The 14,020-nt window shown below is 40.0% G+C and overlaps 1 protein-coding gene across 1 annotated transcript in view; it reads left to right on the forward strand.

Annotated features, from left to right (window-relative positions):
• Positions 1 to 956: 956 nt before the first annotated feature.
• Positions 957 to 14,020, forward strand: part of LOC139746004 (uncharacterized) — a 223,409-nt gene continuing 210,345 nt past the window's right edge. Inside the window, exon 1 of the mRNA XM_071656794.1 lies at positions 957 to 1,110. The gene's annotated coding sequence lies outside the window, so the exon portion shown is untranslated. The remainder of the gene's footprint in view (positions 1,111 to 14,020) is intronic.

Below are 14,020 nucleotides of genomic sequence, written 5' to 3' on the forward strand. Positions count from 1 at the left end.
ACAGTCAGCTCCGGAGGGATGTACAAACTTTGGATGGGGTAAATGCCCGCGTCCGCTGTGGAAGTACCTCGGGTGAGACTGGGTGTTGTGAAAGAGATCTACGCTCGGTGTGACGGGGGAGGGGCTCGTTCGTTCTTCGTTACTCCTTCCTCCTTCTGCTGCTGGATTGCACTCGCTGCGAGCCATGTCTAGTTTGGTAAAGCTAGTGCAATTGGGGATTCTGTAAACAACCGGTGGTATTTGTAAGAAACAGCTTACTCGCTGTAGAGTTTGGCTGAATGTTATAGTACGACTGGGTGATTATAACACTATCCTATGATCTATATATTTATAAATATTGATGTATATATATTTTTGTATATACTACCTATCACTTTATAACTTGACACTGACGTATTACGAGATATATTATAAATAATTAACCTGGTCCTATAGATTAGGACACGGTGTAAAGGATGGGTGAAAGCCTAAGTACAGTATAGGCTCGTGACAGCATTTCCCACGATGCTCACCTGTGTTTAAAGCGGCGTCGCGGAGGAATGCCAAAGGCATCAGGGGGATGCTGGAACAGCCTAGCTGCTACCTATCGGTAATGTGACATGTTGTGACGGATGGAGATAGTAACAGCTAGCGCTCCGCTGTTATCGATCTTCATGTGATTTCACGTTATTGGTGTATAAGTAGCAGCTAGCGATCCGTATGACGGAAATGGCACTGTGTTAAACGATTCGTAATGCTTTAACAGCCTATCTTCCTATGCCATCTGTGACGCATGTACACTCGGTGTGACCAGGGACATGCATAACACCCTAGCGCTCCGTGACGAAAAGTAACTGTGTTGACGTGATGTGGTGTGTAACAGCTCATGCCTCCATGTACGGAAAGTTGACATTGTGTGCGGATGTGGGGTGTAACAGCCCTAGCGCTCCGCTGTGACGGGAATGTGACACTCGTGTGTGACGGAGTGGGGTGTAACAGTCCTAGCGCTCCGCTGTGACGGATATGTGACACTCGTGAGTCCTGTGTGTGTTGTGGTGATTACAGGTCGCTGAGAAAATGGCCTTGAATTGGGTGGTAGGGTCGTCGTCTCAAAGCAACCCGTGAAAGAAGGTAGGTGTGATGGAATGGCATGGCGTAACTACGTTAACTACCGTAGTTAGGGCTGGGTCGTTGAAGCTATCCTTTTTTATAAATGGTTGGTAATGGTGGACGTATATAGACCTTATGGAAATGAATTTATATGGGAAAATAAGCGAAATGGATTGCTCGTGGTTACGTGTTTATAAGGTCGAATTTGTAGTTATTAATTTGTAGTTATGATTTGTAGTTATTTATTTGTAGTTATTTATTTGTAGTTATTAGTTTGTAGTTATTAATTTGTAATTATTTATTTGTAGTTATTAGTTTGTAGTTATTAGTTTGTAATTAATTTGTAGTTATTAATTTGTAGTTAATAGTTTGTAGTTATTAATTTGTAGTTATTAATTTGTTGTTAATAATTTGTAGTTATTAGTTTGTAGTTATTAATCTATAGTTATCAATTTGTAGTTATTACTTTATAAGCCTGGCGAGAACAAGTCATTCTGAGGAGTAGTTCAGCTTAGGGCACCTGCTTGTTACAGACGTGTGATGAATCTTTGAATATTCATTATAAAGAATATCATCTTAGAATATTCATCATAAAGAATATCATCTTAGAATATTCATTATAAAGAATATCATCATAGAATATTCATTATAACGAATATCATCTTAGAATATTCATTATAAAGAATATCACCTTAGAATATTCATTATAAAGAATATCATCTTAGAATATTCATTATAAAGAATATCATCTTAGAATATTCATTATAACGAATATCATCTTAGAATATTCATTATAACGAATATCATCTTAGAATATTCATTATAACGAATATCATCTTAGAATATTCATTATAAAGAATATCATCTTAGAATATTCATTATAAAGAAATATCGGCAAAATATCTGTAAACTGTAACAGTTTGATATAACTACACGGTTTATCAAACGGATCTCCGTTACCATCTGTTATATATTTTTAAATAATATAAATTTTTTGATAACTTCACACCTTTGCCATCTGTTATAAATCTTTAATTAATATAAATAAATTTTTTGATAACTTCATTTTCGTCATGGTTGTTCACGTCCAACAACTCTTAATCGTAACGAGACAACTATTGATCTATGTGTTGACCTTCGTGAAAGCTTAAAGTAAGGTTTTACAAAACTGCTATTGACCTTTTACATATTTTTTTTCATTGTTTAACGTTAAAAATATTTAACATTTCAATTTCCTTCTTTCTTTAGTACAGACGAAGAGAATAATAGGATTGCGAGTTATAATTTCGCTGGTGTTAAATGTATTTCATTACCGTTAAACCCGCTTTCTAAATTTATTTACGAAGTAAAGCACTCTTAAGATAAATGATTTATGAAGAGTGTATGAGAATTCGTGAAGATGTATGGGTTTAACCTATGAATAGGAAAAATCATGAATAACTTGATTCTAACTTCATCCACCCCAAGCCAAATTAAGTTAGCGGTAATCGATTTAACCTAACCTAACCTAACCTAACCTAACCTATGAATAGAAAAATCATGAATAACTGATGCTAACTTCATCCACCCCAAGCCAAATTAAGTTAGCGGTAAGCGATTTAACCTTACCTAATCTATCCTAACCTAACCTAACATAACCTAACCTAACCTAACCTAACCTAACCCAGGGTAAATTAAATTAGCTGAGTAATCAATTGAATCTAACCCAGCCCAGGGTAAGAAAGGTAAGCATACTAATCGTTCATCCTAAGTTAGTTATGAACCTAACCTAACTTAGTCTAGTTTTGGTTAAATCTATCATGAGTTAGTATGAGGTTGGCTAAAGTGGCGTACCCTAGCCTAGCTTACACCAAGGAGACTTTCATAGTATATCACTAGTAATATTTACTAACTCACAAAGACTATAACTTATTGATGGTTTAATAATTTGAGATATGTTTGTGTGTGTGTATAACCTAACCTAACCTAACCTAACTTAGCCTAGTTTTAGTTAAATCTATCATGAGTTAGTATGAGGTAGGCTAAAGTGGCGTATCCTAACCTAGCTTACACCAAGGAGACTTTTATAATATATTACTAGTAATAGTTACTAACTCACAAAGACTATAACTTATTGATGGTTTAATGATTTGAGATATGTGTGTGTGTATTTATGTGTGTGTGTATAACAACACGTATCGCTATATTCATGTTATATTTTATTTTACTTTATTGTTTCGAGCTGGTAAAGAGTTTAGGTTTAAGGATTTAGAGATCAAATTAGATGCTGATATATATATATATATATATATATATATATATATATATATATATATATATATATATATATATATATATAGTCGTTGTGTGTTTTATTTGAAGCAGAGTTAGATATGGAAGAAGGAAGAAGGCATATGTATTATTGGAAACTTATGTATATATATATATATATATATATATATATATATATATATATATATATATATATATATATATATATATGAACTGAGATAGCAAGTACTTATCATTAATGGATAATACATTTCGGAAGGGTTGGAATTGTAATACAGACTTGTGGAATAACGATATGTTCCGGTGGTTAAACAAGCCTAGCCATATTGTGTTCAATCAATGGACATGTATAATGGCTTGATGTGCTGGACGTGGTTGTTAACTTTGCCATAACGTGACATATATAAATCATTCTGATTCATTTAGGTTAAAAGGAAAAAAGTTTATTGACTGACGGTACGGTATTGGAACTTTAACTTTCTGGTTAGTTTAGTTTGGTAAGGTTAAGTTGGGTTAGGTTAGGTTAGGTTAGGTCAGGGTTAGGTTAGGTTAGGTCAGGGTTAGGTTAGGTCAGGGTTAGGTTAGGTTAGGTCAGGGTTAGGTTAGGTCAGGGTTAGGTTAGAGTTCTGTATGGTGATGTATTAAGCAGTGTTAAAATTACCCGGAGCAGGTTTAGGATAGAGTACTGTTTAGTGAGGCATAGAAAAGAAATATTAATATTATCTGATGATAATATTATTCACTTCTTTTTTTGTTCCAGTTATGACGACACATTTGTGAGAAATTAAAAAAGTGGTCATTATGTACTGTGGAAAAATAAACTTGGCAGCGTAAAGGATAAATACTGGGGCTAACTTTTACCATTAAATTTTTTTTTTGGACAAAAATTATCAACGACTCTCCCCATTTTCTTTAATTAGCCTTCTTATATAGTTTTCCCCCGGGAGGACAACAGTTCTAGAATAAAAATAGCCTGTGATTAATGGGTAGTTGAAAAGTTCATGTTTCTCTCTCTCTCTCTCTCTCTCTCTCTCTCTCTCTCTCTCTCTCTCTCTCTCTCTCTCTCTCTCTCCAGCTGGTTCTGGCCACAGTCTGGGAATTTACCAGCGTGAAATTTCAAGGGAGTTATTCTCAAGTTGACGGGTGAAAGTTACACGTTAGAAAAAAAAAAAAAAAGGAGGGAGAAAAAGTTAGGTTCAGTAAAGTTCAACTGCAGTACTGTGTAGTACAGGCGTTTCGTGTCTATTTCACGTATAGAATGATGTTGTTCACTGGATTAAAGAAGAAGATGGAGAGAGAGAGAGAGAGAGAGAGAGAGAGAGAGAGAGAGAGAGAGAGAGAGAGAGAGAGAGAGAGAGAGAGACTTATGGATTCCGATTCAGCTAAAAACCTTTGTGGATTCAGGTCATTAAATCGAAAATTTCGTTCATGAGGGCAAGGTTGCGACACTGATTCTCGCTTTGCTTGAAAAAAATATATATAGAGATTACTTCATACATAATACCGACCTAGTAATAGTGCTGCTAAAGATAGTAAAGAATTGCAGTAAAGAAATACGCGCAGACTACCCGTATACAACAATATCAAGTGCGTAATGTCCATACGCCAAGTGTGGGTTAGTTAGACGTGTAAAGTGTCCAGGAGGAGGAGGAAGCAAAGTCACTGACCGTGTTAAGTCTTGTCAAAATGGCCACACCGGGTAGTGAGCGGCTTGGCTCCCGCGAAGCTGTTTTGGATAATGACAACGAATGTGGAGCACGATTACATAGGGTTGAGGATCGGACGCTACATAGGGTTGAGGATTGGACGCTACATAGGGTTGAGGATTGGACGCTACATAGGGTTGAGGATTGGACGCTACATAGGGTTAAGGATTGGACGCTGCATAGGGTTGAGGATTGGACGCTACATAGGGTTGAGGATTGGACGCTACATAGGGTTGAGGATTGGACGCTACATAGGGTTGAGGATTGGACGCTACATAGGGTTAAGGATTGGACGCTGCATAGGGTTGAGGATTGGACGCTACATAGGGTTGAGGATTGGACGCTACATAGGGTTGAGGATTGGACGCTGCATAGGGTTAAGGATTGGACGCTGCATAGGGTTAAGGATTGGACGCTACATAGGGTTGAGGATTGGACGCTACATAGGGTTAAGGATTGGACGCTGCATAGGGTTGAGGATTGGACGCTACATAGGGTTGAGGATTGGACGCTACATAGGGTTGAGGATTGGACGCTTACATAGGGTTAAGGATTGGACGCTGCATAGGGTTGAGGATTGGACGCTACATAGGGTTGAGGATTGGACGCTTACATAGGGTTAAGGATTGGACGCTTACATAGGGTTGAGGATTGGACGCTACATAGGGTTGAGGATTGGACGCTTACATAGGGTTAAGGATTGGACGCTGCATAGGGTTGAGGATTGGACGCTACATAGGGTTGAGGATTGGACGCTTACATAGGGTTAAGGATTGGACGCTTACATAGGGTTGAGGATTGGACGCTACATAGGGTTGAGGATTGGACGCTACATAGGGTTGAGGATTGGACGCTACATAGGGTTGAGGATTGGACGCTACATAGGGTTGAGGATTGGACGCTACATAGGGTTGAGGATTGGACGCTTACATAGGGTTGAGGATTGGACGCTTACATAGGGTTGAGGATTGGACGCTTACATAGGGTTGAGGATTGGACGCTACATAGGGTTGAGGATTGGACGTTACATAGGGTTGAGGATTAGACGCTACATAGGGTTGAGGATTGGACGCTTACATAGGGTTGAGGATTAGACGCTACATAGGGTTGAGGATTGGACGCTACATAGGGTTGAGGATTAGACGCTACATAGGGTTGAGGATTGGACGCTACATAGGGTTGAGGATTGGACGCTTACATAGGGTTGAGGATTGGACGCTTACATAGGGTTGAGGATTGGACGCTACATAGGGTTGAAGATTGGACGCTACATAGGGTTGAGGATTGGACGCTACATAGGGTTGAGGATTGGACGCTACATAGGGTTGAGGATTGGACGCTTACATAGGGTTGAGGATTGGACGCTACATAGGGTTGAGGATTGGGCGCTACATAGGGTTGAGGATTGGACGCTACACAGGGTTGAGGATTGGACGTGCAGTATAGGGTGTGGGGGAGCATGAGCGTGTGGGGTTAACATGAAGGTGATGGCGAGTTAAGTGATGGTGAGAGAGCGTGAGGTAGGGAATGGGAGTGTATAGAGGAGTATGTAAACAGGATTAGGAGCATAAGTGTGAGGGAGCGTGAGCGTGTGAAGGAGAAAAGGAGTGCGATGGAGTTTGAGCGTGATGGGGAGCATCACACACACACACACACACACACACATCTATCGACCATAGCGTAAACAACACATACGTGTGGCATGAGATAGAAAATTGAGCTTGTTGGAGCATATTGATTACGGCCAGCAGAGTGAGCAGGAGCATGATAATCTTGGGGAAGCAGGAGCGTCGTGAGCATATGTGAGGAGCGTGGATGTTCATGAGTTAGCGTGAATCAAGTAAGGTGTGTAATCATACGGGAGGGAGCATATACACAGTACTTTGAGGGAGAATAGACCGTAATATGAAGCCTGGGGCATGGCACAGAGCATGAGCATGCGAGGAGCATGCATCTTAACGGAGACCATGAACGCAACATGAATGACACGGAGCATGAACGTGGAACATGACGGGGAGCATGAACCCTGGTCAGAGCGCGTGTTGGGGTGTGGGAGGGAGCGTGAGAATGATCAATTGAGCATGTTGAAGAATATGCTCAGGATGAGGAGCATGAGCCGTGAGTGAGGCACCGTGAGCCTAATGGGGAGCATGGATACGTTAAGGGGTGGGTGGGGGTGGAGCATAAGCATCATAGCCGAGCATACTGGCCCACTGGTTTGAATCGGAGCGTAGACTGGGACCGGGAGAGGCGGGGTTGGGTGGGGAATGGTTGAGCATGGGTTGAGCATGGCGGAGTACGAGATGGGAGTTGAAGGTTGGCGGAGGGAGGAGGAGGGTAGGTGATGGTGGTGGTGGTGGTGGAGGAGGAGGAAGGGAGGGGGTCCGTGCGTCCATGCGTCCGTGCGTCCATGCGTCCGTCCGTCCCCTCCTTTGATACAAATTACCGGGGGATCCTAAAGTTGTCCAGGAGGTTAATTACCCCCAGGCTCCCGAGAGAGAGAGAGAGAGAGAGAGAGAGAGAGAGAGAGAGAGAGAGAGAGAGAGAGAGAGAGAGTTCTGGCGAAGGGTCGTCTGCCTCTTTCAAACCCCCCCCCCTGGGGTTGATGTCTGTGTGGTATAAAATACTTTTTATTTTTCCTTTTTTTTTTTTTTTTTACTCTGGCTGCATCACTGGGGAGCGTAGAGTCTAGGCGGAGGAGACTTCTCTCACGCTGGAGGAGTATACTTAGTTTCCCTGCTGCTGGAAGTAGCGCATAGCCTTAGGATGCGTGGGCCTTGATAGATAGGACTTGGGGCAACACCCTGTCTCTCTCACAGAAATTGGTTCTAGGGTTGTTATATATATATATATATATATATATATATATATATATATATATATATATATATATATATATATATATATATATATATATATATATATATTCGCCATTTCACGCATCAGCGAGGTAACACTAAGAATAGAGGACTTAGCCTTGGAGGGAATATCCTCACTTGGCTCCCTTCTCTGTTCCTTTTGGAAAATTAAAAAAGGGAGAGGGAGGATTTCCAGCCTCCCGCTCCCTCCCCTTTTATTCGCCTTCTACGACACGCAGGGAATACGTGGGAGGTATTCTTTCTCACCTACCCTCAGGGATAATATATATATATATATATATATATATATATATATATATATATATATATATATATATATATATATATATATAACGTGTTTTGCCAGACATATATGACAAAGATTGACTTCAAAAAATGTTGAGATGTTTTCAAGTATTTTTTCTTGTCGATTACATTTTTATAGGCAAAATATGCTTTCTCGTAGCTGTAATGTGGTTGAACGGTTATTATTATTATCGTTATTATTATTATTATTATTATTATTATTATTATTATTATTATTATTGTTAGAATTATTATTATTTATTATTATTATTATTATTATTATTATTATTATTATTATTATTATTATTATTATTGTTAATATTATTATTATTATTATTATTATTATTATTATTATTATTATTATTATTATTATTATTGTTAATATTATTATTAATATTATTATTATTATTATTATTATTATTATTATTATTATTATTATTGTTAATATTATTATTATTATTATTATTATTATTATTATTATTATTATTATTGTTAATATTATTATTAATATTATTATTATTATTATTATTATTATTATTATTATTATTATTATTATTATTATTATTATTATTATTGTTAATATTATTATTATTATTATTATTATTATTATTATTATTATTGTTAATATTATTATTAATATTATTATTATTATTATTATTATTATTATTATTAATATTATTATTATTATTATTATTATTATTATTATTATTATTATTGTTAATATTATTATTATTATTATTATTATTATTATTATTATTATTATTATTATTATTATTATTATTATTAACTTAAAGATTAATTTCATGAATTTTCCTTTCAATAGGCTTGTTACCCAGTTACGGTACTTACCAGAAACTGTTTACAGTTTAAAACATAACAAAAGACATCCATTTTAATGCCCGTTATACCCGCCAGGGGGGAGACTACGACTGTGTAAACAAACACGAGCGAACCAGCAACGGCTGTATCGAGAATGGCGGGAGAGGGTGTGAGATGGAGAGGGTGTGAGAGGGAGAGGGTGTGAGAGGGAGAGCGTGAAGAGTGTATGGAGGAGAGAGTGCGTTGGGTGAAAGTGCGCGTGTGTGTGTGTGTGTGTGTATGTATATGTGTGTGTGTGAAGGGTGTGTGTGTGTGGGATGGGGAGGGGAGAGAGAGAGAGAGAGAGAGAGAGAGAGAGAGAGAGAGAGAGAGAGAGAAAGAGAGAGAGAGAAGGGGACTTGAAGTGGATCAAAACGTCTGTCCGGGCTGGGGTGGCGGGAGGCCCCCCCCCCCCCGGGTGAAGTGCTTACGTCCGTTGCGCGCCATAATGCCCCTGTTTTCCCGCGCTTATTTACTCAAATAACCCGCGAAACACTGGCGGCTTTCCCGCCCTAGGAGGAGGAGAAGGAAAATAAAAGATAAATTCGACCTCCCTTCTCCCCTCCCCCAGTCCTAGGACACCTCTTCCACCCCCCTGTCCTAGGCGGGCGATAGTCACACCCCCCCTCTCCTCCCTCCTCCTTCCCCCTCCCCCGATGAATGCAGTGAATGAAGCGCGGGAAGCGGAAACGCCCCCCCACCCCCGATGAAAGAACCGTGAGTGTGATCATTTCCCTGCCAATTTTTGTCAAATCTTTTATAGAACGGGTGTAATATTTTCCCCTCCCTCCCCCCCCCTTTTCTTTTTTTTTTGGACCCCGAGCGCCGGGCCGGATTGAATTGATTTAATTTAAACATATTGGGGCTTTGCGTATATATTTTCATGGGGATTTTTTGTCAACATTGTAGAGCAGTGAAAATATTGCATGTGCAGGTATTGCAACAAATAGAAAAAAAAAATGGACGGTAGACATATTTTTTTTTTTAATGTTTAGTTTCCCTAACAGCCTAGTTGATGGTAGTTATGTTAATGTTTAATTGTTATATTGTGTAACGTCACCGTTATATTATTGCTATATCAGTTGTGAGTTACCAAGTGTAACGCTGGTTTATGTTAATGCTGGTGGTTGTAACATCTAATGAAACACTAGTTATTTTAGCGTTCGTTATGTTAGCTAATGTAACGTTGGTCATATTAACGTTTATATTAATGTTACAATTAACTAACGTGATTGTAGCTCTGTTACTGTATGTAGTGATGATGTATCTGTTGTAACAATGGTTATATCAGTTGTTAGTTATAAGCTAGCTAATGTATCGCTAGTTATGTTAATGTTAATAGTTATAACAGTCATCTAGTGTAACGCTGGCTATGTTATTATGTGTAGTTATAAGCTAGCTAATGTATCGCCAGTTATGTTAATGTTAGTAGTATACAGTCATCTAGTGTAACGCTGGCTATGTTATTATGTGTAGTTATAAGCTAGCTAATGTATCGCTAGTTATGTTAATGTTAGTAGTTATAACAGTCATCTAGTGTAACGCTGGCTATGTTATTATGTGTAGTTATAAGCGCTCGTGTGACACAAGGTGTGGTTACATGTTACTAGCCAGGGCAGTTAGCTAGTGTGACACTAGTTATGTTCGTGTTAGTTCCTGGCCCGTGAATATGCTTGACCCCATTTCGTGTTAATAGTCGTTTGCTTGTTATGGTGGGGTGGCGCGGGGGCGTAATGACTGACCACTTGTTAGGTTCTCATTGAACTTGTGGGTGATGTACAACTCTTTACCGATGGATTGTAAGGTTATGATTTGATTATTGATCATATCGTTATGGAAGATTGAGTTACTTGTATATGGTCTTTTATTTTCTAGCGGTTTGTTGATGATGGTCGAGTCGGTGATTTGAAAGGAAAAAAGGGAAACGTTGCAGGTTGCAGTCGCTGTCTCATTGAAGGATCATGTCGTACAGGTTTTCAAACTAATGGATGGTTTTACTCCATTTGCTACATTCTCTCTCTCTCTCTCTCTCTCTCTCTCTCTCTCTCTCTCTCTCTCTCTCTCTCTCTGTTTTCATTCCATTCATCTATCTCTCTTGTGCTAGAAAATTCCTTCTTTATCTCTTTCTTAACAAGTGTCTTATTCAACTCCATGCTGTGGCCTCTGGTGGTCCTATCCATACGTATTTCGAAGAAGTGTTTACTGTTCTACGTCATCCGTCTGGTTGGAAATACTTTAAATGTCGTGATCAGGTCACCCCTTACTCTTCTCTCTTCACCGGTGGACACATTCAAGTCCTGTATAGCCTTCCCGTGTAACTCATCATCTCATAATTCAGTTAGCATGTTGGTCTTGTCCTCGTGTGTACCTTCTCTCTCAGCTCTTTGTGCATCTTGCATGTGCCAGGGTTGAGCCCAGCTGAGAATGGTATGTGTGTAGTTTGGTGGTAGTGTGTGTGTGTGTGTGTGTGTGTGTGTGTGTGTGTGTGTGTGTGTGTGTGTGTGTGTAGTTTGGTGGTAGTGTAGGATGTGAAGAGCTTGGCTCAATATTTCCTTAACCATATACTTGAATGCTATTCTAATATTGGCCACCACACACTTGGCTCTCCTTAACTTATGTGCCACTCTGGCCCCCCACCACACACCTTAGGCACCAGGTGTGTGTGTGTGTGTGTGTGTGTGTGTGTGTGTGTGTGTGTGTGTGTGTGTGTGTGTGTTTCTGTCTTGCAGCTTTTATGAATCCACGGAAAAACCTAGGTTATATAAGGGATCGGTTGTGTGTGTATATATATGGAGGTCACAGGTAGAATTGTATCAGTTGGTCATCTGGCGTTAGGGACGCATCTACTCAACTCGTCTGTGGATTTTTCAATACACAGTGTGGCCTCGGTGTTTTCACCAGCAGGTAGCTGCTACTAGTACCAGTGTTCACTGGTTATCCTCTCGTACACACGTCTCACCAGCGTCAGTCCTGAAGTGTTGAGAAGAGGCGGAGGAGAAGAGGGTGAAGGAGGGGGCTTGCTTGGGAAAGTGCTGGTCAGCTGTCTGATGCTCACGGGTGTCATCGTGCACTGATGTCATCCGATGTGTTCATGTATGACAGACACGAGCGGTAGGTCTTGACGAAGGGAGAGTCGCTTTGATCTCCCTGGGTGTCCATGGTGTGTGTGTGTGGTAGTTAGCAGTGTTGGCGAACATGGAATCGTCGCATGTTTACCAAATGGCGTCCTAGCTTCGTCTCTTCGCTGTATATCAACTGACTGTTGTATTTCTCTCTGGTGTCTCCCCTGATGATGTGATTATTACACGAAAGTGCACTCGGGAATTTATCGTCTTTCATTTTCCCCGTGGACTCATAGGAACATACTTGATCACGCGCAGAATTGTGATCCTTTCCAATATATATATATATATATATATATATATATATATATATATATATATATATATATATATATATATCCCTAGGGATGGGGGAGATAGAATACTTTCCTCGTATTCCCTGCGTGTCGTAAAAGTCAACTAAAAGGGGAGGGAGCGGGGTGCTGGAAATCCTCCCCTCCCGTTTTTTTAAATTGTCCAAAAGAAGGAACAGAGAAGGGGGCCAAGCGAGGATATTCCCTCCAAGGCTCAGTCCTCTGTTCTTCACGCAACCTCGCTAAAGCGATAAATGGCAAATACGTATGGAAAAGACTATATATATATATATATATATATATATATATATATATATATATATATATATATATATATATATATATATACTCTGGCGAGATGAAGAAACGCCTCTTTGCTCACAGTGATTCGAACACCTTCCTCCTGTCTTGCCCCTGTAAGTCAATTACCAAACATTTGCATACGGCGTTCGCGTGTGTCTATCGTCCCCGAAAGTGCGTTTTTCACCGTACTATCGGTACGCAGTTCGATCGTCCGCTCTCTAAACAGGTCGTTAAGTCGTCTCTACTGCTCATAATCACTTGGGAAATATTCCGTTTTTTTTTTTAGACGTGATTTTGTATCATCGTCTTAAAGGAAACATATATGGGTTCACAGCCTCCCGTTTTCTGTGTCATATTTGCGTGTCATAAACAGGACGGGAGACAGGAGTGAGTGGCTGGCTCCCTCCCCCTTGGGCAACGCCGGGAGTTTCCCCTGGGGGAATTCAATTTTCCCATCCAACATTACGTAATGGTTGTTTGGTGCGGGTCGTTCACTCGTTCAGCCGTGTACACAACTGTGTTCCGGTGTGTTTAACATCCCAGCCTTTCCGTGGAGGTCGTGGGCAAAGGGAAGACAAGAAAGAAAAAATGGGGGTTCAAGATGAGCGACTCTTTTTTGCCGTGCTGTCTTGGAAATACTGTCATTGTAAAGTGTATTGTGTGAAAAGTGGAAGATTCGTAAGATCTTTATATCCCACGAGACTTATTTATTCACAGGTAATTTCATTCATGGAGTAAGATCTGTTGATCTATGGTCAAATGCCTTTTTTTTCTCTCTCTATCGCCCGTATGGGGTGTGTCGTCTGATTGGGGGGTCATGTATTTAACTTCTTATTATCTGTTTTTTGTGTGTGTGTGTGTGTGTCGTCTTTGCCTAGTGTTGTGTTATTTAAAGGTTAGTCTATCGTTGCTCACTCGTATGAGGAAGGGAGGGGAGGGAGGGTTGGCTTGCCTCACACCGGGAAGGGAAGGGAGGGGAAGGGAAGGGAAGGGAAGGGAAGGGGATGAGGGAATAGGAAGGGATTGGAACAAGAAGTGTTCTCGGTGGGGGCGAGAGAGAGAGAGAGAGAGAGAGAGAGAGAGAGAGAGAGAGAGAGAGAGAGAGAGAGAGAGAGAGAGAGAGAGAAGGGGTTTTGGCGGACACCGCCGCTCCCAGCAACGGGCCGGAGATCCGGATCGAACTGGGGGAGGAGGTTTAGGTTTGTTCCTGGGTT

Source organism: Panulirus ornatus, chromosome 63 (assembly GCF_036320965.1).
Source record: "Panulirus ornatus isolate Po-2019 chromosome 63, ASM3632096v1, whole genome shotgun sequence".
NCBI lineage: Eukaryota > Metazoa > Arthropoda > Malacostraca > Decapoda > Palinuridae > Panulirus > Panulirus ornatus.